The sequence below is a fragment of the Opisthocomus hoazin genome, chromosome 10, assembly GCF_030867145.1.
Source record: "Opisthocomus hoazin isolate bOpiHoa1 chromosome 10, bOpiHoa1.hap1, whole genome shotgun sequence".
In the NCBI taxonomy this organism is placed as follows: domain Eukaryota; kingdom Metazoa; phylum Chordata; class Aves; order Opisthocomiformes; family Opisthocomidae; genus Opisthocomus; species Opisthocomus hoazin.
In genome coordinates, this window is record NC_134423.1 from 25,317,828 (window position 1) to 25,342,964 (window position 25,137).

Here is a 25,137-nt window from a genome sequence, read left to right on the forward strand (position 1 = left end):
TAGATTTTCTCACTGGCCATATGGGACTATTAAAGGGTGAGCGAGTTTTGGTGATCACTCCTTGACTCTCCAGCTGGCGGATCAGCTGATGAACGGGGAGAAGGGAGTCTCGGTTGGTACGATACTGTCGCCGGTGCACCGTTGTGGTTGCGATGGGTACCTGTTGTTCTTCAACCCTCAGCAACCCCACAACAGAAGGATCCTCCGAGAGACCAGGCAAGATGGACAGCTGTTTAATTTCTTCCGTCTCCACAGCAGCTATGCCAAAAGCCCACCGATACCCCTTTGGGTCCTTGAAATAGCCTCTCCTAAGATAGTCTATCCCAAGGATGCACGGAGCCTCGGGGCCAGTTACAATGGGGTGCTTCTGCCAGTCCTGCCCAGTGAGGCTCACTTCAGCCTCCAGTACACTCAGCTCTTGGGACCCCCCTGTCACTCCCGAAATGCAAATGGACTCTGACCCTTTGAACTCTGATGGCATTAAAGTACACTGTGCACCAGTGTCCACTAGAGCTTTATACTCTTGTGGATCTGACGTGCCAGGCCACCGAATCCACACCGTCCAATAAACACGGTTGTCCCTTTCCTCCACCTGGCTGGAGGCAGGGCCCCTCTAATCCTCATCAGAGAATTTGCTGCTCACCTGCTGTAAAAATGACTTGGAGGTCCCCTCCAGAGGATCGGAATCAAGGTCAAACTGTCTACCTGGTCTGGAGAGCTGGCTGCTGGAAACTGGAGCGGCATTTTTCCTAACAGAATCCCCTTTGGTGATTGTTTTACCTCGCAACTCACGTACTCGTGCCTCTAGACTTGAGGTGGGTTTTCCATCCCACTTCCTCATGTCCTCTCCGTGGTCACGCAGGTAGAACCACAGGGTGCCCCGGGGTGTATAGCCTCTGCATTCCCTCTCCTGAGCAGAGAAACGCCTGCCCCTAATAGCTGAGACACTGGCCCGTACAGGTGGGGAGTAGGACATATTCCTGTCTAGTCGCTTGACCAGTTTCTCCACGGCTGAGACAAGGGAGGAAGAGAGACTTTCCTCATATTGGCGGAGTCTGACAGCCACCTCGTCCACTGTTGGTGCGTCTTTACCTTTCCAGTTTACAACTGCCAGTGAGTTGGCATGCGAGGAGGGTGCGCTCCGCACAAACTTCCTCCACATGGATTGTGAGCGCTGGAGTTCATCTGGGTCTGTAGGTACCTGCTCATCGTCTGTGTCACAGTAAACCAGCTCCCGCACAGCTAATTCCCTCAAGTACTGAATACCCCTTTCCATATTGGTCCGCTTGCCAGGATAGCATACAAAATCGTCACTGAAGGGGTACCTCTCCCTCACGCCTGACAGAAGTCTCCTCCAGAGGCTGAGGATTTGTTCCTTTTTCCCAATGGCCTTGTCAATGCCCCCATCCCTGGCCAGAGATCCCAGCTGCTTGGCTTCTTTGCCCTCTAATTCCAAGCTGCTGGCCCCATTATCCCAGCACCGCAGCAGCCAGGTGGCAATGTGCTCGCCTGGCTGGCGGCTGAAATCTTTCCGCATGTCTCGCAGCTCGCCCAGGGACAGGGACCGGGTGATGATCTCTGTCTCTATCTCCCGTGATGACCCTGGCTCATCGTCATCCCTCCCAGAGCGATCTGCTCTCTTTGCGTCTTTCTTTTACAGGGGCGACTGCTACTGGCACAGGTTGGTCATTGGGCTCAGCCGCGCTGCCTGCAGCTGGAGCTGGGGCTGGAGCAGCTGCTGTGCCTGCCAGGGAAACCGAGGCAGACCCTGCAGCTGTGGCAGCGGCGGTGCCAGTCTGGGGGGCTGTGACTGCCTGCTGGGCTGGAGGGGCTGCAGGGCTGGCTGGGGGGGGCAGCGCCAGTTGCAGCGCCTGCAGCTTCGCTTCCCTCCCTTTCCCCTTTAAGGCACTGAACAGTGTTGAACAGGGCTCGGTAGGCGTGGGCCAGACCCCAGCACATTGCGGTGATCTGTGTCTCTCTGGAGTTCCCAGGGTGGCAGCACACTTTTTTCAGATATTTTACCAGATTGTCCGGATTCTGTATTTGTTCAGGGGTGAGTTTAAAACACACTGCAGGTGCCCACTGCTCTAGACATCTGCCCATGCTGTCCCACACACCCAGCCACTCACAGCTATCCAGCCCCGGGGCAGGTCTCTGCAGGATGTTCTTAACGACTTGCTTAACCCTAAACAAAACCCAGAACCCGTTCAGGAGGCAGAACAAAAGGAGAGTGCTGCCCTGAGCATCCCACGGGTACTCGAAATTCTCAAAAGCAGTTAGGACCAGCCTGAGGAAGAGAGGGGGGGCGAAAGAGTGGGGGAAGGTATCCCCTTCGGTTTTCCCCACAGGCTGGGTTTGATTATTAACAAAATCTAAGACATAGGATCCGAGGTACGGAAATGACCGCAGTGCCGCATGCAAATACAAGACTAATTTCATGCACAGTGATGTTATCATATCATAAGTCGATATCGTACAGTACAGCAAAATCATCATCTTAATCCTTTTTCCAGTAATGATGAACAGCATGGCAGTGAACACATACAGCAAGTAAGGATTTACGTAGCACAGATATTTGATCAAAGTCAGAAACATTTTTACCGGCGACTTTAACTAGCACAGTAAATGCGTATAATAAATTTTAACAAAATCTATGAAAGCAGTTTTAACACCCGCTGCTCAGCCCTGCCGTTATCCCCGCCCCACGTCTGGGCGCCAAATTAATGTTTTGGTTTCGGCTGCCGCCGGCAACAAAAGCGCCACGCGGCCGCCCCTCCCCCCGCCGGCGTGCGGAGGAGAATGGAAAGAAAGAGGCAGAAACTGGTGGGTCGGGATAAGGGCAGTTTAACAGAACAGCAAACAGAGGGAAACAGGAACAACAACGATACAGATAAGGAGAAAACACAACAACGAACCGTACGGCCCAGACAGCCGCTCTCCCGAAACAGGACCGGCGCTGCGCCCCCCCAAGCCGCGAGTGCCTTCCCGCCGCGCCGCCCCCCCACCGGAACCCCGCGTGACGGCACATGGTATGGAACACCGGGCTCTGTTTGGCCAGGTGGGGTCAGCCCCCACCCCCCCGGCTGTGCCCCTTCCTGGAGTCCGGTGAAAATTAACCCTGTCCTGGCCAAACCCAGGACACATGGCAACTGGTGTCGTGCATTCCTCCTTTAAACACGACCCCATACATTTGGCTAATGAGCATCGACGTTCAAGATGAACTTGGAGATCAGCTCTCAGCCATCCACATATTCATTCCCAATAAAGCAGGTTTCATTCATAATATTGCCAAAGACTTCATTTCTTTCTCAAGCCCTGAAAACAGGTATCATTTCCCCGCCCAACCCCACTAGAAAGAGGAAACCCAAATAATTACAATAAATACTTGTCTCTCACAGTAACAGCAGTTCATGATTAATCCACCCAGCTGTTGCTACAGTTCAGTAACGCCAAATGATTTGGACCCAGTATTGTTAAAGCACTGATCTTCTCAGGCAAGACCATGGAAAATGTGAGAGTGCAGAAGGTAAACCGGTTAGAGACAGCGGGAGGAGAAGAGCAGCAGCTTGCCGTGTTCTTCCTTCCTCCCTCCCTCAACAGAGCTCAAACACGGCAAGCGCCCATTTCCAAGCAAGACTCTCGCAGTTTCTTTGCTTCAGGCTAACAGTTTTTGCAAATTCAAGTCTTTTTGGAGAGAATGGGTGTAACTCCATGAGTCAGAACAGCTACTCTCAGTATTGCAATAACCACATATTCGCTTTTAGGTCAGGTCCATCCCCTGATCTGGTTCACCACACCAAGAAGCTGGTGTTATCAGAAAAACAAACCCAGAAGCCTCACTGCCGCGACCGCTCCAGGACAGACAGCCAGCCATCATGACGACCGGGAAGCACGCCCAACCAGCAGCCGGTGGGACCTGAGCCCCGTGGACGTGAGCTCTGATCCTGACCGGCTCCCACAGAAATCCTCGGGCTGTAACCACATGCCTGCCCTGGGGACATGAAAGTCGTATCTTAAATAATAGGGAAAACAGCTGATGCTCTGAGCATTAAGCGCTATTTTACACCATGGCATATGGCTGATGCGAGGGATGAGACCACACACCCCTTTCCTTTACTTTTTTCCTTCCACCACAAAGAAACTGTATTTTATGGCCAAATAACTTGTTGAATTTGTTTGTAACATGCTTTGATATCAGGATCCGCTCCTGCTGTCAAGCAGGTAAGCTGGGCAAACCCGTTCCTCCAAACCCCTCTCCTCGACCCTTGCTTGTACTTGAAGGAACTATCAAAACATTTAACCTTACTTTAACTGCATGAAGCAGTACAGGTGGCTCCAAGACGTCCTTCAGGTCGTTCCCACACCGAGCAGGGAGGAGGACAGCAGGTCACAACGCTCAGCTCCTGGAAGAGAGGGAGGAAGGAGTCACCAGGTGCAAGGGACAGCACAGCTCCTGGGGGTCCCAACACCCAAACCGGCATCGCAGCACCTTCACCGAGGGGGATGGAGACCATCTTCTACCTTGCTAGCCACAGGGGAGGCATACATTGCCTCCCACGGTAGTCCCATGCGGTGACCCACCCCAGGCTTCCGTGAGCACATGTGGAGCAGTGACTACACAAAGTATATGGCTATATATAGACCCACACGGGTGTCCAGCACCATCTAAGAATAACTGTGCCGCTGAGCTGTATTTGTTACTGTCCTGTTACTTGATTTATCCCCAAAGCTGTTGATCTGCTGTCCATCACCATATCCCAGACCTCTAAGTTGGTCTTAAATCCTTTACACCCATCTTAAACACAACCCCTCCAGGACAGACTTTATCAGACTATTTGAGAACTTCCTAACGGCAAGGTATTCCAAAAGGATCAAAAGCACAAGAAGGCAGGTGATGGCCAGCAGATGAAGCTCAGCAGCAAGTCTCTGCCATACGCTTCTGGGCTGCCTGCACTTTTCCACAGGTTGATCTTCTGCTCTGGGGCAAAGCCTACTCAGTAGACTCATCCACAGAGATGAACCTGGTCTACTGAGCACACCTGGAAAGAGCAGTTAAAGTGGATTAAATGTCAAAAGGAGAAGCAGCTCAGGTTGGGGTTTAGCTTATTAAATGCTGTGTGGGAGATTTTACCAACTAAACCAAAGTCACCAGGGCACCTTAGGCCATCGTTTGGTTACCACACCAGGAAAGGCTGTGGCTGTGCACGCAGAACCAAACGCAGGCACGACACCGCCCGCCGCCTCCTGTTCTACCAGATAAAGGAGACTTGGCCCCTGCGCTCTCCCCATTGGGAAAGCATCTGCAGTCAGGGAACCTCACAGCCTGAGCCAACCTGCCGAGTTCAAAGAGCAATTACGCGCACAGGAGTAACAATGGCAAAGCTAGTTACCGGCTGGGAAATCAACTGTATTGTGTGAATTAGCCAGGGAACATACAGCACTGGAAGATAATGCACTGCACAACAAATCTCACCCCTCCATCTACACCGGAACAGCATCACCCCAATGTCGGTTTTACACAATGTTTTCTTAAGATTTATTACTAAAAGTCTCTTTCATCCATTCTGCTGATGGGTTCCTGCTAAGAAATGGGGAGTGTTTTGCAAGGCACTGCAGGGTACTGCACGCTAAAAGGCATTTTACTACAAACATATATACATATAAAAATAGAGCAAATTGGAAAATAGAAAAAGTTCTCCCTCTTGTTCTTCTTAAAGTATCAGGATTGTGCACGAATTTCTTCATTGTAGTATCACACATTTCTGAATTACATTCTTCTGGCAAACGACTGGAGCTGAAAAGAGGAATTACCTGAACTCTTAAATCCCAGTCAAGAGCATGTAAACCCTGCATTTATTAACCAGTAAAAACCACCCTCACAGTCACAAACAAACAGACTGGAACTTCCCTCCGGCATTCCTGTAGTATTACTTTCAGGACCACATTTTAAAAGACGGTTACTGTTTGATAAAGCAATCATTAACTATGTTAAGCAAGCAACTTAACCCAAGGCTCCCACTAGCCATCCCGTGTTGATCTCCAAGCAGCAGCTCTCTCCGAGGCATACACTACAAAAATACAGGGGTTTCCTTCATTTATGACTCCTCTGATAACTTTTAATACCATACTTGTACTATTTTGGCAGAGAAAGCGGGGTTTACTGCTATTCCTTTGAACCGACAAGCAACACGGGCATGGGTAACACTGGTAAAGTAAATAGTGAGTGTGCTGTGAATCACCGCAGGTTTTTCATCATATCCACCAAGGAATGAGGGTGTGTGTATGGAGACGCACACGCAAAGCTCACTTCGATGATCATGACTTGGAAAGTATTAGCAAGTGAAGAAAATCAACTGGCCTAGCAATAAAAAGCAGCAATACAGATCATAAAATTCTTACTCTGGGCTTTTTTTTTTTTGCTTGTTCTGTAGGAATTTTTAGATTGCTATAGGAAGAAGGAAAGAATATTAAGAAGTCTTAGAAATGTATTTTATTTCTGTATGCAAAAAGCCTGCACAATCAGTAGGATTGTCCACATCAAAGAGTCGATTCCCTGAAGATATCTGCTTCCCGTGAAAATTCCATGGGATAACTCCCGCATGTCTAAGCACACTCATTTCAGAAGAAGGATTTCCCCATGTGGATTTCTGCTACTCCTGCTTTACTGGTAAATAATTTCCAAGTCTAGATGAAGCTAGACTGATACTGATGTAGTTCCTCTTCTCTGTATCTTAAAAAGACGGTTTTAAAAATTACGTTTCATAGGTGAGGTCATACTGCCTCACAAAGAAAAAACTATTCCATATCATCACAGGAAGATGATGACATGTGGCATCTTTATAAAGCAAGCTGTAAAAAGCAACTGGATTCCTACACTGCTGTGCCAATACACTTGTATTCCCACCCATAACTCTGGATAATTTCTGCCCTAAAGGGCCTATAGTCACAACATCTCACAGCACTCACTAAACTAAATCAGAATGTAAAGAAGAGTCCTTCCGACACTTGCATTTACACAGCCTTTTCCATTTGGATTTAATAAAAAAAGAGGGGGAAAAAAACCACCCTCCTTGTTTTCTAGGACAGAATTATTTGATGGCAGATGGCCCGTGGTCTTGCTCCCTACATACTGAGACAGCTAAAGCAGAAATTGTCTGTGCCATTGATGAGTTTAGGGAAGAGAGAGGGAAATAAAAGTTTTAAGGACAGCATTACAGCTATTTACACTTTTAAAAAGACAAGGTAACTGGCCCTGTAGATTCCATATGTAATTTCTGTAATAGGGAAGCTCTTTTCCCCAAAAGAGAGCCCAAAACCTTAGAGGTGATCTGCATCTGATGTCTCTTTTACAGGCAGAGGAGCCAAGCATCAAGTGGCACTCTCTCTACATTTCTAAATGAAAGGAGTGGCGGTGATTAACACAGTGAAAAAATGAATTACCCTGTGTTGAAGATCTATTTAGGAGCAATCAGGTGGGGCTCTCAAACAAACATGCTTGGTAGAGCCCTCGACACTTGGACCTCAGGGTTTCCAGTGGGTCTGCTGATGCCTCCCCAGCGAACACCCACCCTTCCCAAACACCATCTGGCACAGAGGAAACCACTCCTCCAACTTGCTTCCCCCCCCGGAACACAAGCCCATTTTATTTTTCTGAGAAGCATTGCATGTTTTGCTGTGCTGCCAGCTGATCTCTCTGACACGTCAAACGAGTTATCTCACCATCTGGTTGTAATTGCCATCATGAAGCTTTCAACAAATGCAAAAAACAGCACCAAGATGAGGGCACTAATTGTCTAGGAGATGAACTGCTGATTATTTCAGATTATTTGATACAGCTGGAACCTTCTGATAGCCAAGACACCCAAACACAGCCAATCCCACAGCTATGGCACCCAAACAAACCTCTGGAGTATTTCTGAATTTTGGCTGTTGCCTGCTATAAGACCTCCTTGCAATTTCGTATCAAATGATGTCAAGGAAAACATTGCTTCTCCTCCTCATCTCCCAAACTGCTGGGTGTACAACTGCATGTTGTTGTGGTGTTTTGATTTTAATACACAGTCTATGTTTATATACCATGATCTTCTCATTACAGGACATCCTTTTCCTGCTTCTGCTGCATCTCCCAAGAGAAACTGGCTCACAAGACCTTTTCAGAAGTTTGTTCCATGGTCTGAACCCTGTTTCCCAGTTCCTTAGGGAAGGAAGCCTGGACACTCTCCACTCAGACAAGGCATTTCCCACAGTCACATGCTACAAAACCATGTTCAGAGCAGCAGCTTCTTCCCTTGGTTGACCTCAAGGGAAAGTCAAGCAGGTCCACACCAAGGCTAGAGAAGAGCAGCAGCATCCAAGCTCCTACAGCACTCAGTGAGACAAATCAATGGACATGTTGGCAATATAAATGGGAGAATAAAAAATTAGCTGCCTAAAATCTGCTTTGCTTTGGACAAGTGTAAATGCAACATGGATCCACAAGCCACTGCATCACACTACATTTTTACCAGGAGAGCAGAGGGCAGATTGCAGCTCATTGCATTTTGCACCCAAGGTTCCTCTAAAAGTAAATGATGGGTGGTGTTTAGAAGGCAGCATCTGATTTGGCACACTGGATGAAGAAAAGCCAAGAATTTTAAAACAACAGGAAGTAAAACATACCCATATTTCACAGGATTGCTTGCTCTGCCATGTGTACAGTAACCTTAAGATGTTAACTAGAGTCCCATTAATCCCAATTACCAAGAGATGGGAGACAAAAATCCTTTCATATACACTAAGTTAACTTTTGAAACTTGAACTATTTTGACAGCATCACCTTGAATTTGCAGACAGAAATATTCCCATGTCGGTGGAAAAGGGAAGCAAAACCCAACTAAGAGCGCTTTCCTGCTCACTCTAGACACAAATTTGCTCTCTGGAACTTGGAGATAGGCACAGAACAGAAGTAAGTTTTGGGTTTGCTTTTTACTTCTACCAGCAATCACAAAGCAGTGAAACAAAGAGACAAGGGACACTTTAATCCTCTCTGCCTTGCCTCTCGACAGCAACCTGAGCTCCATAAACTCCCCTTGCACAATAACCCCCAGGAAGAACCTGTTTCCCCAGGAGAAGACAAGGTGCCACAGGGACTCTGCAAGCAGTGAAACCCCCCTTACCTCTGAGAGCACGGTGCTGCACAAGTGCTCATGGAAGACATACAACTGACATTTTGAAGGCTAAAATCAGAAGGAAAAAAAAAAAGAAAGAACAATAGTATTTTTGTAACACATTACAGATTTTATTAATAGTAAAACCAGGACTTCATCCAGAAATTTGATCTGCTTTAAACTGAAGCATGTCATAGCATTCATCCTAAATAGCAACTGCTTCTTTCCAAACAGTCTTGTAAAACCACATCAGGACTGAGATAAGGGACTTCAAACCATTTCCACAAGACCATCACGGCTGACTGTCTGTGGGAGATACTAAAATTTAACTCTTGGAGAGTTTAAAATCTGTGCAACGCATTAACGCTTCATTGAACCACCACTGCAAGATCACCAACCCCTTTGCTACTGCGGAACAATGTCAGAGTGATTAGCTAAAAAATACAGCAAACAGCAGCAAGCTGCCATGTCTCCAGCCCAAAGCCACTCCTAAAACACAAACTCTTAATTCTGCAACAGATTCTTCTCCTTCCCCACTCCTTTCCTTTTTTTTTTGTTCGCTTGCCCTTCCCATCCAGGGAGCAAAGCCACAAGAGCCATCTCTCCTCATGACATTCAGGTTACAAGCTGAATGAGTTGCACCCTCTTGCTAACACTGGCCAAAGCCCAAAATAAATCCCCTTCAGAAGACCAGGAAACAGCAGAAGCACAAACAGTGAAGCCAAGGACTACGTTAACATGGCTATCATCAAGACCTACCAACAAAATGCCTCAACACAAAGGAAAATGCTGCTTAACCACAGGTCCCCACATGACAGAATGGGCCTATTTTCTCTGAGACATAGGCTGCAGCTCGTGAGGAGGACAGGCTAAACAATGTGTCACTTTTTTCTTCAAAAGCCAGCTGCCTCCACCCACTGCCGCACGGCCACCCGGCTCTGCCGAACACCGGCCGGGCAGCCGCAGCATTACATCGCTTTACCGCTCGAATCCATGTGTCACTGGAGCTGCGTAGCACTGGATTATATAAATTAGGAGATCTGTATAATGGTCCTAAACCAGTCATGAAAGAGAAGGTCTAATGACACAACGCCAATCTGCAACCCGGCACTCAGATGATGAGTGGTTACACAACCGCGCCAACCATTCGGCACTTAGACGGCTAGCTGCAGACTTGTGTAGCGCAGATCACATTTCCCAGGACCACCACTTGACTCCAGACGTGTGATACTGACTCAAGCAGAGCCCACTTACCTCCTTTGCCCCAGAAACTGAGGGGTGAAGCTGAGGAGCTCAGCGTTTGAGCAGCACTGCCATCCACAGCACTGCAAAAGAGATACTCCAATGCAAAGTCAGCCTTTTTCCCAAATCTCCCACATTCGTACTCAAACTCAACGCATACATCTACAGTCCGTCCGAGCAACCCCTTGTATCTCAGAAGTAGTGCTTGCTCCTCTCAGCGTTAACATCCCATTACATGGAGATGACATAACTCCAGGGAAACCTGTTCAGCTTACAACCACGGTGACTTTTGCACCGCGCCGTGCGATTTAACTCCCAGCTGCAGCCTGGTTTGAGAAAGCTTTATCAGCACAGGGTCAACAGAGAGAGAGATCGCCCATCAGCTCTGACAACAAATAAAGCAATTTAGGTATTTGATGAGCACTCAGCATGAACAGTTTATGTGGAAGAGAATGCTCCTCCCTCATGATTTCCAAGGGCGTTTTTTTTAGTGAATAAGCTCAAATACTTCCAGATCGTATTGATCTCTATTCATAGCATTGATATGGCGTAGGGAGAAATCGTTTGGTTTGAGATATTCTTTCATGCTGTATTGACCACTTCTGTCAATAAATGCAGTACCAAATTGCAGCTTAGCAGCCTCATTTTACCTTCTCTTTGTAAAGTGCTCAGACAAAAAGCACTATACCAGCATCAGGGCTGAGAAGTATTATTTGGGTTTTGAAAAGCAGTTAAGTGTCACGGTCAATCCGCATGTTCAATACTGAAGGGCTCAGAAGAAAAGTGACAGCACCAAAACTGCAGTGGTAAGGAAATGTGATAGTAGCAGCTTGGAAGCTGCTTACCAATATTTGCACATGCTTGTTCAAACAAAAGCCTCAAGAAGAGATGCTCTGTCTTATCTAAAAACCCTTTAAAATGACTGGCATGTCCCTGTTCTTATTAGAAAAATGCCATAGTCATATTCTCCTTTCACTTGTATAATAAACTGTTAATTCTATTAAAATCTAGATCAGGAACTTTTCACTTCAACATATTACCCTTCCTGCACACCATCCCTCCTCCACATCCCCAATGCTTTCCCATCCGCACCCCGGTCCGTGAAAGGCCGCCGCGATGCCGGCAGCCAAGCGGGCAGTGAGGCACCGCACGGCGGCGAGGAGCGGAGAGCTCGTGCGATTTTCAGAGATTATTGAGGAATCTCCAAATGAAGCCTCTGGGCCCATCCTGTACTAAAGGGCCCACAGCTTGTTTCTGGGTGCATCAAGACATTGTGGTCTGTGGTTACAAAGTGCACTGGCACATACTCAGTTCTGAGTACGTAGCCACTTCACAGCTGAAGCCACAACACTGTTCGTCACACAAGCATCACTGAGTGCACAACGGCAAAGCTCAGGTAATTAAACTGCATCTGTATTTTGTTCTCTTTATGTAGATTCGTTTTTGCCAAGGCTGAAGGTAGTACAGAGTGCTATCACAAGCTACAGCAGATGATTATATTACTGCAGCAGACCTGAAGTTACTACACAAAGGCGGATGGCTGGAAACCACCAGCGTGCAACCACAGAGCATCTTTCACCCTGCAACCCCTTCAGCAGGTTGCCGATTTGCTTTCATATAGCTCAACTTTTTATTTTCCCTCCCTCTCAACAAAAAGACTGTTTTCATTCAGTTGCTTCTTTCCCCCCCCCCCTCCAAAGAGGCAGACACTTGCAACTGTAAGATCTTTAAAGAGGCCAGTCACAGTAATCCAGCATGGTGCAAGCAGAAAAGCAAGGGACATTATTAAATAGCTTTAGCACATGGCACAGATTCTGTCCAGCACCCAAACAGCCCAGTGCTTCTGAGTGCATGCCGGGGGAGGAAACAAGTTTTTGCCACCAGTAAAGAGATTCCTGAAACAAGTCAGTAAATGTCCATAAACCTGCATCTCAAAGCCTGACATCAAATACAGCCTAAAATTACCTGAGCCTGCTTACTGCTCTGCATTCACCCAGCAAAGTGAAATCCTGGCTGCGCCTGCCATCGTCCCACACGTTCCAACCACCAGCTGGAGGTGGCCACAGTGAGACCTACTCATTATTTTCTCTGCAAAGCACACTCCTCCCCACTTAATCCTTAATCAAGAGTTAACAACTAGTCACCAAACTAGCACTGCGATGACTTCACTACCAGCTGCTAGGCATCCTGGAAAAAAAAACAAAAACAAATTACATTAAGGCTACCATCACTTAGCAAATCCTACTGCAGGTACACCGGGCAATGAGGCAACTTTGCTGACACACATCTGCCAGTGCTTTCCTTCATCTCTCCTCCCAACCATCCCCTGAAGCAAAGGATCTTTATTAAAAGCAATGACAACAGTTTTGGCCCAACAGAACACCCTCCCCCTTGTCACCCACCTCAAGCAGGTACAGCAAAGCAGGTTTTTGCTGAGTGCAATGGAGCAGTGAAGGAAAAACAAGAAGTTAAAGCCAACTCTAATCACCAGGGCACACCCATCTTCCAGTGCACCTGTAAAGGACCCTTGTGCAACACCCAGCGTCAACACCAGCTGTAGGCACTACGCAAGCAAGCACAAAGCCAAGGCACTACCTGTGCTTCACGTGCACGGAAGGCACTTGGAAACCTATCTACACCTTTGCAAGTGGTGATTCACCTCTTGCAAGCACAGCCCCGAACCACTTAGATCTCCCCTTTCCCGTATTTCCGTGATTGTGGCTAATCTTCTGGTCAGACACCGCCTGCCTTCTTCAGGACTTGATCATCATCCTGCGCAGCACCAAACAGGGTTGGCTGGTAAGAAGCAAACAAAAAAAAACCCCACACAAACCATCCCACCCACAAATAAAAAAAAAAACAAATAATATTTAACTTGTCTTCCTGAACTAGGAGGCTCTCAATGGCATGCATAGCCTTTTCGGTACTTTTCAGGACCAGCAAAGTTTTTGCTCCTTGCTTTGCTTGAGCTGATCACAGCTTGCTTGCAGTAACATATTTGGCTACCACCTGACCCAGGACTTTTTTTTTTTACCGTGAGTGGGGGAAAAGGCAGAAAGGAGCACATGGAGATGATGGCCACAAGGAGCACAATGCCAGTGCTAAAGTCCACCTGGCCAACAGACCATACCATAGGTACAAGCTGTCCTCGTAAACAGGCTGCAGCAGCTACCCGGTTCTGCAGTCCAGCCCCAGCCGCCATCCCTGGCACCGTCCTGCACACGCAGGAACCTTTCCACACATATGATCCACGCACACAGGGTGCATGGAGCAGCAGCACAACACCAGCAGACCAAGGGTCCCAGCGAGCATCACTGCTCTGATCACAGAGTGCACCTTGTAGAGGGCACCCACAGATGCTCAGCAGTTTGCCTGTACAAGAAAGCTTTAATGTTGCAGATTTAATCATCATCTATCTGCTGCACCAAGCATGTAAATAAATCCCCTACTCAACAACACAGAGGAATAACCTTAGCAGCAGCAGTAGTGATCTACAAACGACCATTTCTTGAGACAGGTACTCGTCCCTAACTGAACCCAGACTGACTGGTCCTTGGTGTCTAAACCACTGATCTAGTTGTCTGGTTTTAAGGCACCAGTTTGCTTAACACTGTTATTTGTTTCTGAAGGAAAATGTTTTAGGGCAAGGACCATACCACAGTATTTAATATTGTTCTTACCTTGGGTCAAATACCTTTATTCTCTGGGCTTTTCATTTGTTGATGCTTGAGATATCTTTTTCAAGATAATGATTTTACTTTTGTTTCTTTTTTCCCCTCCAGGTGCCCTGCCCTTAACAGCAGCAGACTTCAATCTTGACGTTATGCCACAGATAACATCTATTGCTAAACAACATTTTTCTGATCTATACTTACAAAGCGCTCCCATATATGCTTAATTAAAATGCTCACCGTGACGTCTAAGGGCACGTGCACTTTTTCCACAGCACGTTTAGGACCAGAAAGACAGATCTACGCCACGGAGAACAGTGAGACACTGATGCCCATTTAACTTTGGTTAAAGTGTGCACCACACACAAATAATAAGAAACAATATGTTTTAGATAAACAAACAAGTGCTGGTATTTACAAACAACAGAAAACAGACACCAGAACTTAATGCCTGTCCAGAAATCTAAACAAAGAACGGGTGTAGATTAAGTATTCTGAGATAATCACCACATCCTCCCTGAGCTCTTTAACCTGCTCCCTAGCAGCAGCAAATGCTCATTATGTTGTTTCCCCCACCAAAAGAAAACCACAAGGGGCACAAGCGCCCAGCATTGACATTTAGCACTACAGGTTGCTGGAGATCACTGATAACCCACCCAACCAGTGCCACGGGTGAAGAAAGCCTGCTTCACGCAGAGTTACGTCCTCACGGACAACCTCCACACCGCCAGCTTGCAAAAGGTGAACAAATCTCGCAGCTCTTCGCTCATCCAGTAAAGACCTGACACTTAGCAGTGCCAGGAAAAGATACAGCTAAGCTTTAGAGATGCTCTTCTGTGGGTAGCGGCCGAGTCTCCCCATCGAGGCCTTTCTGTTCCAGTGAGGTTGCAACAACTGGTTTAAGCCAAACTCCAAGAGCTGCCACCAAAAGGTCTTGCCCACCCCAAGCTGCCACCTATCCACAGGTCCGCTGCTGGCCGGATCGAGGGTCAGCGAGGCCGAGACTCGCGTTTCTTCTGCCACGTTTGTCTGCTCTGGAGCAGGTTGCAGGCCGGAGCCCTGGGCCTGCTCCTGGGGCAGCCCCGCAGCACCAGGCCATGCAGGCATGGTGGGATGAAGGACCAGGAGCTCTCCCCAGGGACAGCGGGGAAGGGCTCCTTATCAACATCTAAATTCTTGGGGGTGATGCAAGAGATCTCCTGAGAACTTCAGGTGGCTGAAGGACAACCAGCAACAGCAGATTAACTCCTAAGCAACAGAGATCTTTTCCTGTAAACCTTCAGAGCAGCAATGGGCTAGGACCGCGCATGTGATTAAGCAGGAATGGGAAGGGTGGGGTCAGACACAGAAATAGAGAAAAAACGAAGTTTTTCCAGTGTTTCTGCAGGAGATAAACATCTACCTAATGATTTATTTTTTTACATTAGGGCGAGAGATTGTTTCTGGGCTTTGTGAGATGACATTAGGGCCAGAAGAAAGCATCTGGATCATTCAAGTTCTATTGCTTCTGTTGCAGACTGAAAATTTCAGTCCCCTTTTCCCCTCAAGCCCAAGAGTTCAGGATGAGGCCTGTCTCTAAACGCTTAACGGAGCAATTTAGAGTTGGAGACCAAGCCCAATAACCCCAAAGGATTTCTCTTCAGTAACTTTTCCACAGCTCGAACTACAGTTGTTTTCCTTTGCAAATTCCACCTCTCAACTGCCAGAGCATCGGGAGAGGAAAGGAGCAAAGTGCTACGGTTGGAAACTGAAGTTCCACATGGAGACGCAACAAAAGAGCAAATCCAGCTTTGCTGCCAGCAAAACTCTGCTCACTGATGCACGGCTCTTCTGTGTCTCACCAGAACATTTGAGGTTCGACTTTCTTTTTTCAACCTCAACTCTACAGAATAAAATTATGAGCCAACCAGAACTAAAAGGTTTCTCTGCACCTCTGGAACCAGCATCAAATTTCTCTAACCTATTTTAGAAAAGATTAAAGTCTCCACTGGAAGTAAAAAACAGGTTCTTTACTTTAATCTTGCACACTCCACCTGACCACAGTTAGAAGCTTCTCTGCCAGCCCCAGCCATTCCTTAAACAACTGAGGAAATTAAACCCAAAACATTAAACAATGAGGAGGGTCAGAGTTAAACCAGCAAAGACAAGGAAATTGCAAGTTAAGCCTCCTGCTCTGCCCTTGATTCACCTTGTTTTGTTCAGCTACTGCTGTGTTCCCAGACCCTTCCTCTCTCCTAATGCCCGAGAGCATCAGGACAAAGAAAACAGCAGGTCTAAAGATAGATGGCATTGGTTCTATCAATCGGGCTGGGTTTTAATGTAAATCACAACAATTTTACCTGGTGTTCCATCAATTAGGCTGGGTTTTGATGTAAATCATAACAATTTTACCTGGTTTAGAACTTCGCAAAGCCAGCGATGTTTAACTATTTCTTGTACAGTTTGCATTATTCCAAGAAGGACAGAGTAAAAATGACCTGGGGCACCTGAAGAAGATGATTCTCCTCAACCAATTTTACCCCTCTAATAATTTGGCATAGTTTAAGCTGGTCATCTCCTCCCTGTCTACAGACCAGTTTGTTTTGGTGATTTGAGGATGGAAGAAGCTTGCTCTGGGGCTGCCCATCCTCTCATTGCTTGCGGAGGTCGGCAGAGCTGGCTTGGCTAGCACTTGCCTGAATTTTTAGCTGGCTGACATCCAACAAGATGGATCTCATCCTCCTCTAGCAATCATCAATCAGCTGCTGTGAAGCAAGCACTTGAGTTTCCAGGAGAGCCAAGACCTCAATCCCCCAGTGCATCCAACACTGCTCGGCACAGCGTGCAGTGGTTTAACACTAAGCAGGTCACCGAGGTCGGCAGCAATACTCATCTGGCTGGTGTTAGATATGCGACCTAGAAGGGCACAGTGCTCAGCCCCTTGCAGGACCAGGGCACAAGAAATGGCGAGGTAGGAGACCAGGAATAGTGCAGCCTGTTCCTTCCACTGCTACCGGTAATTTCTTTTCCATTTTGCATGGAAGGTGCACGCATAGGTAGGCTTAGACTGCCTTAGAGCAGATTCAACTACATCTCAGTGCTTCCAAAGTGAATTTAAGTTAAATTTTGACAGAAAAGCCAGCAAAGATTTATTCAAAATGTTTATGAGAAGTAAGAAATCTCAACAGTTGCAGTTCACAATGGCAAAGGATCAGAGAAGTTTCATAAATCCAACCTGCAAGTTATCAAAATAAAGCGTGTAATGTAAAAGGATATTCGCTATCACTAAGAATTCACAGTTATCAAAACTAACGGAAATAACTGGGAGAAGAACTCCAGGTTTAGGGGTTTTGTTTTGCTGTTTCCCATACAAACAATCAGTGACTCAAAAATGCCATCACAGCGTCTTGAATGAGGTAACAGGCAAAACATAGATAGGTTTTGTTATTTAGCTTATTATGTATCATCACAGAACAGATATGTATCAAGCAGCAAAAGACACACTCATCCACATGACAGCTACAGATTAGAACTCAACAGCAAATTTAAAATGTAAGACTTGGAGTAGCTGTGGCAGGGTCACATTTGGATGTCAACAGTTTGTAAATCAACCTACGCTATTCAAGTCCTGAAGCACTCGCAGTGGAAACACTGCAGTGTAATGAAAAGATTTACAAAAGAAAGATTCTTACGGTCTTGATCGTCACCCAAAATCCCGTTACAAGTACATGTGGTTTCTTATTTCCAGCAAGGCTCCCAGAGTAACAGTGTAAGAACGTGCAGTGCTGTTTGCCTGGGGGTCCAGATGTGCTCCTTGCCCACCCCCATGGTGATGGGGACCTTCTCTGACCAGCACCACCAACACGAAGGTATGCAGCAGCAGGACAACCTCACATTCCACTATCTTGCACAAAGGAAAATGAAACGTGAATGTACTTCTATTCCCACGAAGGAAGATTACAAGCTGCAGTGGGGGAAAAAGAAGCAGCACTGAAATGCAGGCAAGCTGACATTTTTCCTAATTAAAACAAAAAGAAATCTTAAAATAAAGGCCTCCAGGACAGTTGGTTTTCTTCACTGATAGCATATACTGTTTACAGTCACAGTCTGTATTTGCAATGCTTTCGTAATGGATTAAAGACAAGTTTCATAAGCTTGTACAGAAATGCACTGAAGAGCACTTCAAAATCTGTGCATTAAGAAAGCATATATATTACATAAAAGGGTAAACATGGGCTAGATATCAAGTGCTGTTACAAATTTAGGAAACACTAACAGCATCTTTTATTCTCATTATACTATGGGAGAAATCCAACACAGGACACAACTGCTTAACTGGAAAAATAAGCCTACAGCCTGTCTTTGATCAGATACAACTCACTATCATCACGGGGCTTCTCCAGAAGGTCTTAAAGAAGGGCCAAACTACCAACCTATCACTTCAAAACACGGTACAAAAGATTGCTCCATTTCTTCATTACATTGTCTTTTAACATGACAAATATCTCATGGCACAGTGGAAAACTAAAATCTTAGAAAGACAACAGACATAGACAAAAGTTGTGGGAAACCTGCATTATGCAGGGAATGAGGTCCACTTCAAGGATCCAGCTTTGCTTTTCTTTTCTCAGCTGAATGTGTTTGCCAAAATGATGCATTTCTCAATGCTCTCCAGCTGTAATTCAAACCCCCTCCCCCACTTCTGGATCTTACTCTTCCAGGAACATCTCACAATTCAGCCACTGGTAATAGGTCTTCCATCACAAAACGACTGAGACATCCTTTATTAGCAGCACTATTTCCACAAGCAGCCCGGGTGTTAACAAGCAGCATATGCATAGGGATGAGGAGATGGAGAAAGTTTATAAAAATGTTTACTCGCTATGAAAGTCATCTTGAGATTCCCACGAGTCTGATTCCACACACACTTGCGGTAAGACAGGTTGTATTCTTCTCTTCTCTCTTGTCCAATAGTTGCTATTACTGGACCTGGCAAGGCAGCATGTGACACAGAAAAATGCAGCTGCATTTTTGGCTTGGAAGCCTCTACAAGAGCCTGTGAGTCACAAGCCAAAAGGCCCACATAAAAGCAATAGAGAAGAACGCAGATTCAGTCGTCTTTTTATTGTAAGCATGTGTGTCTCTACTGAATGGTCCTGATGCACATAAATGGCAACAACAGAAGTCATTCTGCAGTTATGAGAAGGGAAAAGTCCCTTCAGTCGGGCAGCCAGGGCTCTATCTGTCCAAGGCCACTTTACACAGAATGGGAAGACTCCCACTGACCACAGAGCATCTGAGCCACACAACATTACATGTGCCGAGACATGCCTTTGAGCTATGCTTTTCTAGAAGACTCGGGCAATGTGGTTTTTCTGTCGTTTTGGTGGGTCTGGTTCTTTTTGTAGAATTTCTCACGATAAGCCCAGGATACCCTCATCCTAGATGCCCAACGCTGAGCTCTCCTGCAAGGCTGTCTTACAGCAAGACACCCCTCACCTGCCTGCTGCACTGCAAATGAAGTTTACAATGCAACAATTTGTGTCTCAAATACATCAAATTTCTCTAATTTAAAACATGACATTTTACCACATTTGTTACTTACCTCTCAGGAAAGATCAAATGTTTCAACTTTTTTTTCTTTTCCCTAAAATGAAAGGAATCCAAACACATCCCCTTCCTACACTGCTTGGAGTGGGTATGACAAACATGAGACAGAAGGGAGCACGAGAGCAATCTGGACTGTGGTCTACAGAAGAATGTCTCAGGACTCCTCTTTATCACCAGCTGAGGGATGCTGTCAGGAAGAAGCTGTTCCCACACTACATCATGGTGTCTGCCTGCAAGCAGCAGCCCAGCACTGAGCCAGCTCAGCAGCACCAGGCGGGAGGAAAGCAATGGAAAGGGACAATAAGGCATCAAGAACTGGCCTTCAGTGAGGATAAACAGCATGATTCCACCTTATTTTCCATCCTCAGAAAATGTTTTGTACTGGGTACACATGGGGCGTAAGAGGAACGAACACAAAAGATGTACAGAGGCAGCATCACACAATGCTCCTGGTGCACCTACCAAAAGAGTGTTTGCTCCACTCAGTCCAGCTGCCGCAATAACATCTGACCCACCTTGCAAAAGAGATCTTTTATGTCCTTTATTCTCCCCAAAAATAATGCTGGAAAGCCAGCAGCTTGTGTTTCTTCTTATTTGAAAATGTCCCACCAGCAAGCTAGCTCTCACATCCAACATCTCTCCTGTTAAAACTAGGTTTGACCACTGTTTTTGGCCACGTGAGCTTACTCCTATTCAGCATCCAGCATGATTAATAACCACAGCAAGCATGTGTCCTTCCTCTCAGGTACACTGTGTTCCCAGGGAAGCATTGCTGTTACAAGGCAACAGGAGAGAGTAGCAAGAACTGGAAGGAAAGTAGCCTTAGGCAGCCAGAAAATCCTTACCCATTTTTGATGCACAATTTTCCAGCCCTTTCTGAACTGGAGAGGCAGGAGGAAAGAACATTAAATATAATCCCGTGTCTTCACAGGGCAGGGAGGAGGAACATGAGCAACAAGAGGAAACCTTCTCAAACAAATGTCACCAGATGCATCACAGCTTAAATGGAAAGGATGAACATCTGGGTTGTTGATGTCCAGACAACGGTCACGTGTGGTAGGACTGAGAAAGGTACTCAACACATTCACAGAATTCAACATTATCTTCAAGCACAGCAAAGAAATTCAGGTATAGTCCCAAGACAGACACAATCACAACAGCTTAAGGAGCATATCTTGAAAAAGCATAGGGTTCATTAAGCTGCTATCTTGTAACTTTTGCTCAATTGAGGACCCAGCTCTGTTCAACCTCCAGCAAGAGCCGCTCACTTTTGCTTCGCATGAAGAGGTTCCCCACCCTCCAACTTATCACCCTCCTAAAGTACTGCGAGGGAAAGGCATGAAGCCTGACGTTGGATCCTGGGGTCTGACAGGAGGTGTCTCTGGGGAGCAGAAACTCCCAATTCCTCTGTGAAAAGGCAACTCCCAGCAAGTTCATTCCGATTGCACCACCCTCCCATATTTCTATAATGGGACTTTGTTACTCTTGTGCATTCTAAGTCACGGACAAAGTCAAGAACTGCTGGCAATGCTCAACCAGCCATGCTTTGGTTGGTTAGGTATTATAACACCAAGGTACCTAAACCTGGCCTTTTGGGCACTCTGCGCCAGGCAGCCCACAAACACTACGCAGAAACACTGCTGGGTCTCGAAAGATGCTGCAGTCTCTGCCAGTGCTCTTTATTACTCTTCAGGAAATGACTGGCTCATTTTCCAGTGTGATAAAATCCAGTGAATTCTTCCTAAACTGGATGGAAATCTGAAAGCTTAACAGATACAATAAATTGTGCGTTATCTGTATTACCGAGCCAGTCTCACACAAATAAATACGTCTAAATTACACTGCAATCTGCAAATCCTCCTTCATGTGAATAGTAGCTCTGACTTTAGTGGGGCTACTCCCTTAAGTCAAGGAAAGAGGGGTCTTCCCTTTTATATTATGTAAACCATGGGTGAATTAAATTCCTCCCACACTGTGCTCTCACATAATCCCTGCTGCAGCTTGCTCCTGGCTCACAGGTTGAATATTCATCTCCACACACATTCAAAAGGTGTACGCTTTTCAGGTACTTTTTTTTTTTTTTTTAATGAGGAATGTATTGTGAATTGAAAGCTTGCTTTTTTTTTTTTTTGGTAACAAGATTTATGTCCCTTGCAATTAAAAAAATTATAGTCCAAAAGCATAGCTAAAACCTTAAAAGCACTAAATATAGAGAGAGACCTGGAAGATTACTCCTTACCACCATCTCCACCACTAACATTTCCTCCAGGCCCAGGGCTCTAGGTAGCAATGGCGCATCAAGGCCATGTTCTTGCCTGGGCAAGTTTATTTGGTGTACGTTTTTAGTAACATACAGACCACGCATCTCGGAAGGTCACGGCAGCACACAAGCTAAGCATAAAGGCAAACAGCAGTCAGGAAAGAACATTGACTTCTCCAGTATTATCTGTAAGAGTCAAACATCATTTTGCAACACCATTTGTGCCAAAAAAACCCCATGCCACATCTATCTGTCTGCCAGAGCACTTCTCACCTGGCATCAACTATCACATGAAAAGGCGATAAGGCACAAGGGGCATCATCTTCATGTGCCGTCCTTATCCTCTCTATAAGACCTGAATCTTAAAAGTTGCTTAAACAACCCCAACACCGCCCAGTGAAACGGAGAAGTAAGTGACACCAGCGACCTCCCAACACCCAGCTCATCCCTTTCCCCCAGGCTCGGGAAGACGCTGGGAGAGGCAGCAAGTGGCAGAAGCCACAGAGCACAGCAGCAAGGGAGGGAGATCCTGCAATGATCAGACGACTCCTCGCCCTCCACAGAAGTCCAGTTCAGCTCTACAAAGACACCAGCTGGATGCAAGGCCGAACACAGCCGTGATTTCACTGGGGAGGGACAGGTTACAGCATAATTCAGCTTTGTCTTCAGAGGCCGCATTGAAAAATGTCACTCTAGAGCTCCCAAGTGAGTGGCCCTTCAACTATCCCATGGTGCAACATTAACGTAAGTTTAGGAGAAACTATAGATGCAATCCAGCCACAGGAATATCAACAAGTGAACTCTATAGTTCTTATATTAATCCCTTTTTCCTTTGCTTTTATGTGTTTAATTTAAAATACCACCCTGTGCACTGGGAAAGCTTCTCAACCTGTGCAGTACATAGAGCAATAGGCAGACCTCAGAGATGCTTTGATTAAATGCCAGTAACTTAATTCCTGTAAGTATATGATGTTTAATTAAAAACAACAGATTAAGCAAAATTGGTTTGTTAGTCAGACCAAGGTCAGTTGATATAAATAAAGGGACTGCAATCTTAACAGATTTTTCTCACTGCATTGCAATCGCTTGAATACTTTGTTTCATTATGTAAATGTGCAGAGGTCATGACCGAGCCAGCGTTCAAATAAAAATTGTTCCAAGTCACTAAAGGTATCCCAGGTTCTTGTAATTCCCAATGCAAATAAAGAGCAGCAAGTGTTTATCCCTCCGTTTCCCCCCGTGTTACTGGTTTACACGCCCGTAGCTGAGGCAACCACACCACGCCAAGCAGCTCAGCGCCTTTCAGAAAAATTAACTCCTTAAACGGACATAAATGGCAAAGGTTCAGCTCCAGCCAGCTAAGGTGAATGGTGGGGACACAGCCCATGGGCTGGAGCATAGCACAGGAGACCAGGGGATGACCTCCTCACGGAGATCACCTCCCCACCTAAAACTCCACTCACAGCAGGGTCAGCTCTGAGAATTTTTTTTGATTACTTGAGGTTTGGTTAGTTTGCAGAATGTCATTTCTTATTAAATAAACTGCTGGGAAAAAGAAATAAGAAAGAAAAAAGGTGGTAACGAATGGCTGGAAAGAGGATGGGAAGGAGAACAACAACAAGTGCTAAAGGCATCCGGAACAAAATTATATGTGCTGACAACATCAGTGACACCTCACAGCATTTCCAGGACCTGAGGAATACTTTAAATTAGCAAAAAATTTCAGCTCTCCAGGTCCTGCTGCACATTCAGCTCAATCTCGTGCCATGAAGACAACAGTAATTCAAGTCTAGATCTTCCAAGAGACTGCAACTCCAAGACTCCTAAGGACGCTGGATACAACTAAGCATTAAAAAAAACACAGCTTAGCTTTATAACACACCTCAGTTTAACAAGCACTAACCTAGTTTAACTAAAATAGTACAGCCAGCTTCCTCTTTTTCCTGCCTCTCCCACCCCTGGGAAAAGACATGAAACACAAGTTAACGCTGCAGTAGGCAAGCATTAATAGTGACAGAAACCACTTAACCATCTATTCTCCTTTCCTTTCCCCTCATTTTTATTTTAAGAAAACCCACATAACCCCCAAAGAAGCGTTCCAGCACAACAAAATTTCTCCTCCTTTGCTAGACTGAGTATAGACCTAGTTTAGGACTAAGTGCAACTCAACACATACCTTATCTCAAGCCATGAATACCCAAGATTAAGGGATGCCGAGGGATCGGCTGACAGGACCACATAAAAAAAATCAAATTCTTCCGTATCATCCACTTAGCGAGTTCATCACACAAGGGTAACAGCAAGGAGCTGAACCAGAGTACGCAGCAACTCGATGGGGACTATTCACGTATATTTTCAGGGACCTGCCAAACACTTCAGATTTCACAAAAAAAACCTTGTGCTCTGTAACTCAGCTCTACTCCATTTCACTTCTTTCAAAGTGTGACCAACATTAGGAGCCTGATCAAATTCCTAGCTTTATCCACGCTTGAATTAAAGCCTTGGCTCAGCGAGGGGAAGCAGACCAAGTTACACGAGGATGCCGGCCATGAGCGCTGATGCCAGCACCGCAGCTAACACCAACAAGCTCCCAGGGAGCTCCAGATTGGTTACAAACAAAGGGGTTTCAGCTTTTGGTGAAGCAGTTGGTATTTCTGCATCTCTCGTCCGACAGTCCAGTGCTAAACTTCTGTTTTCATCTGCAGATAGTACATTAAGACTCCTTAAAAGTCCAGCCTACTCTGATCTGGGCAGTGGGAATTTCTTCAAATAACTAATCAAATCATGCTCACATGGCTGGATTTCAGCTGTCTAGTACTCATGAACACCGAAAGTTTCAAAACATTTCTAGGTCAGATGGAGGCAATGGGAGAGCCTCGCTAAAGCAGCAGTTGCCATTACAGGATGACTTCTGCAGAGGGAGCACCCTCTGGCCACAATAGCCACATCAGCTCCAGATGAATCTTCCTCCAGTCTCCCCTGGAAAAGGCACCTTCTCAACTCTGTCCCTGCCACAAAACACTTTTGGCTCACATGCACATCCATCACATGCACATCACACTCACTCACATGCACATCCATCCCCAACCTCAGTCCACGTCCAGCTGCTGCCCTTGAACTTTTCTTCAGCTCAAATGATCTCCATGCCCACCACGGGGAGAAGAGCAGCTAAGGCTCACCCAACTCATCCCCGGGGAAGCACACTGGAAGTCCAAATATTTTCCCTAAA

General features: G+C 46.1%; 1 protein-coding gene across 12 annotated transcripts in view; it reads right to left on the minus strand.

Annotated features, from left to right (window-relative positions):
* The window catches only part of AKAP13 (A-kinase anchoring protein 13), a 232,238-nt gene that overhangs the window by 176,393 nt on the left and 30,708 nt on the right, over window positions 1-25,137 (minus strand). For all 12 annotated transcript variants that reach the window (XM_075432217.1, XM_075432205.1, XM_075432212.1 and 9 more), the window contains one exon: window positions 4,307-4,403. The gene's annotated coding sequence lies outside the window, so the exon portion shown is untranslated. The remainder of the gene's footprint in view (window positions 1-4,306; window positions 4,404-25,137) is intronic.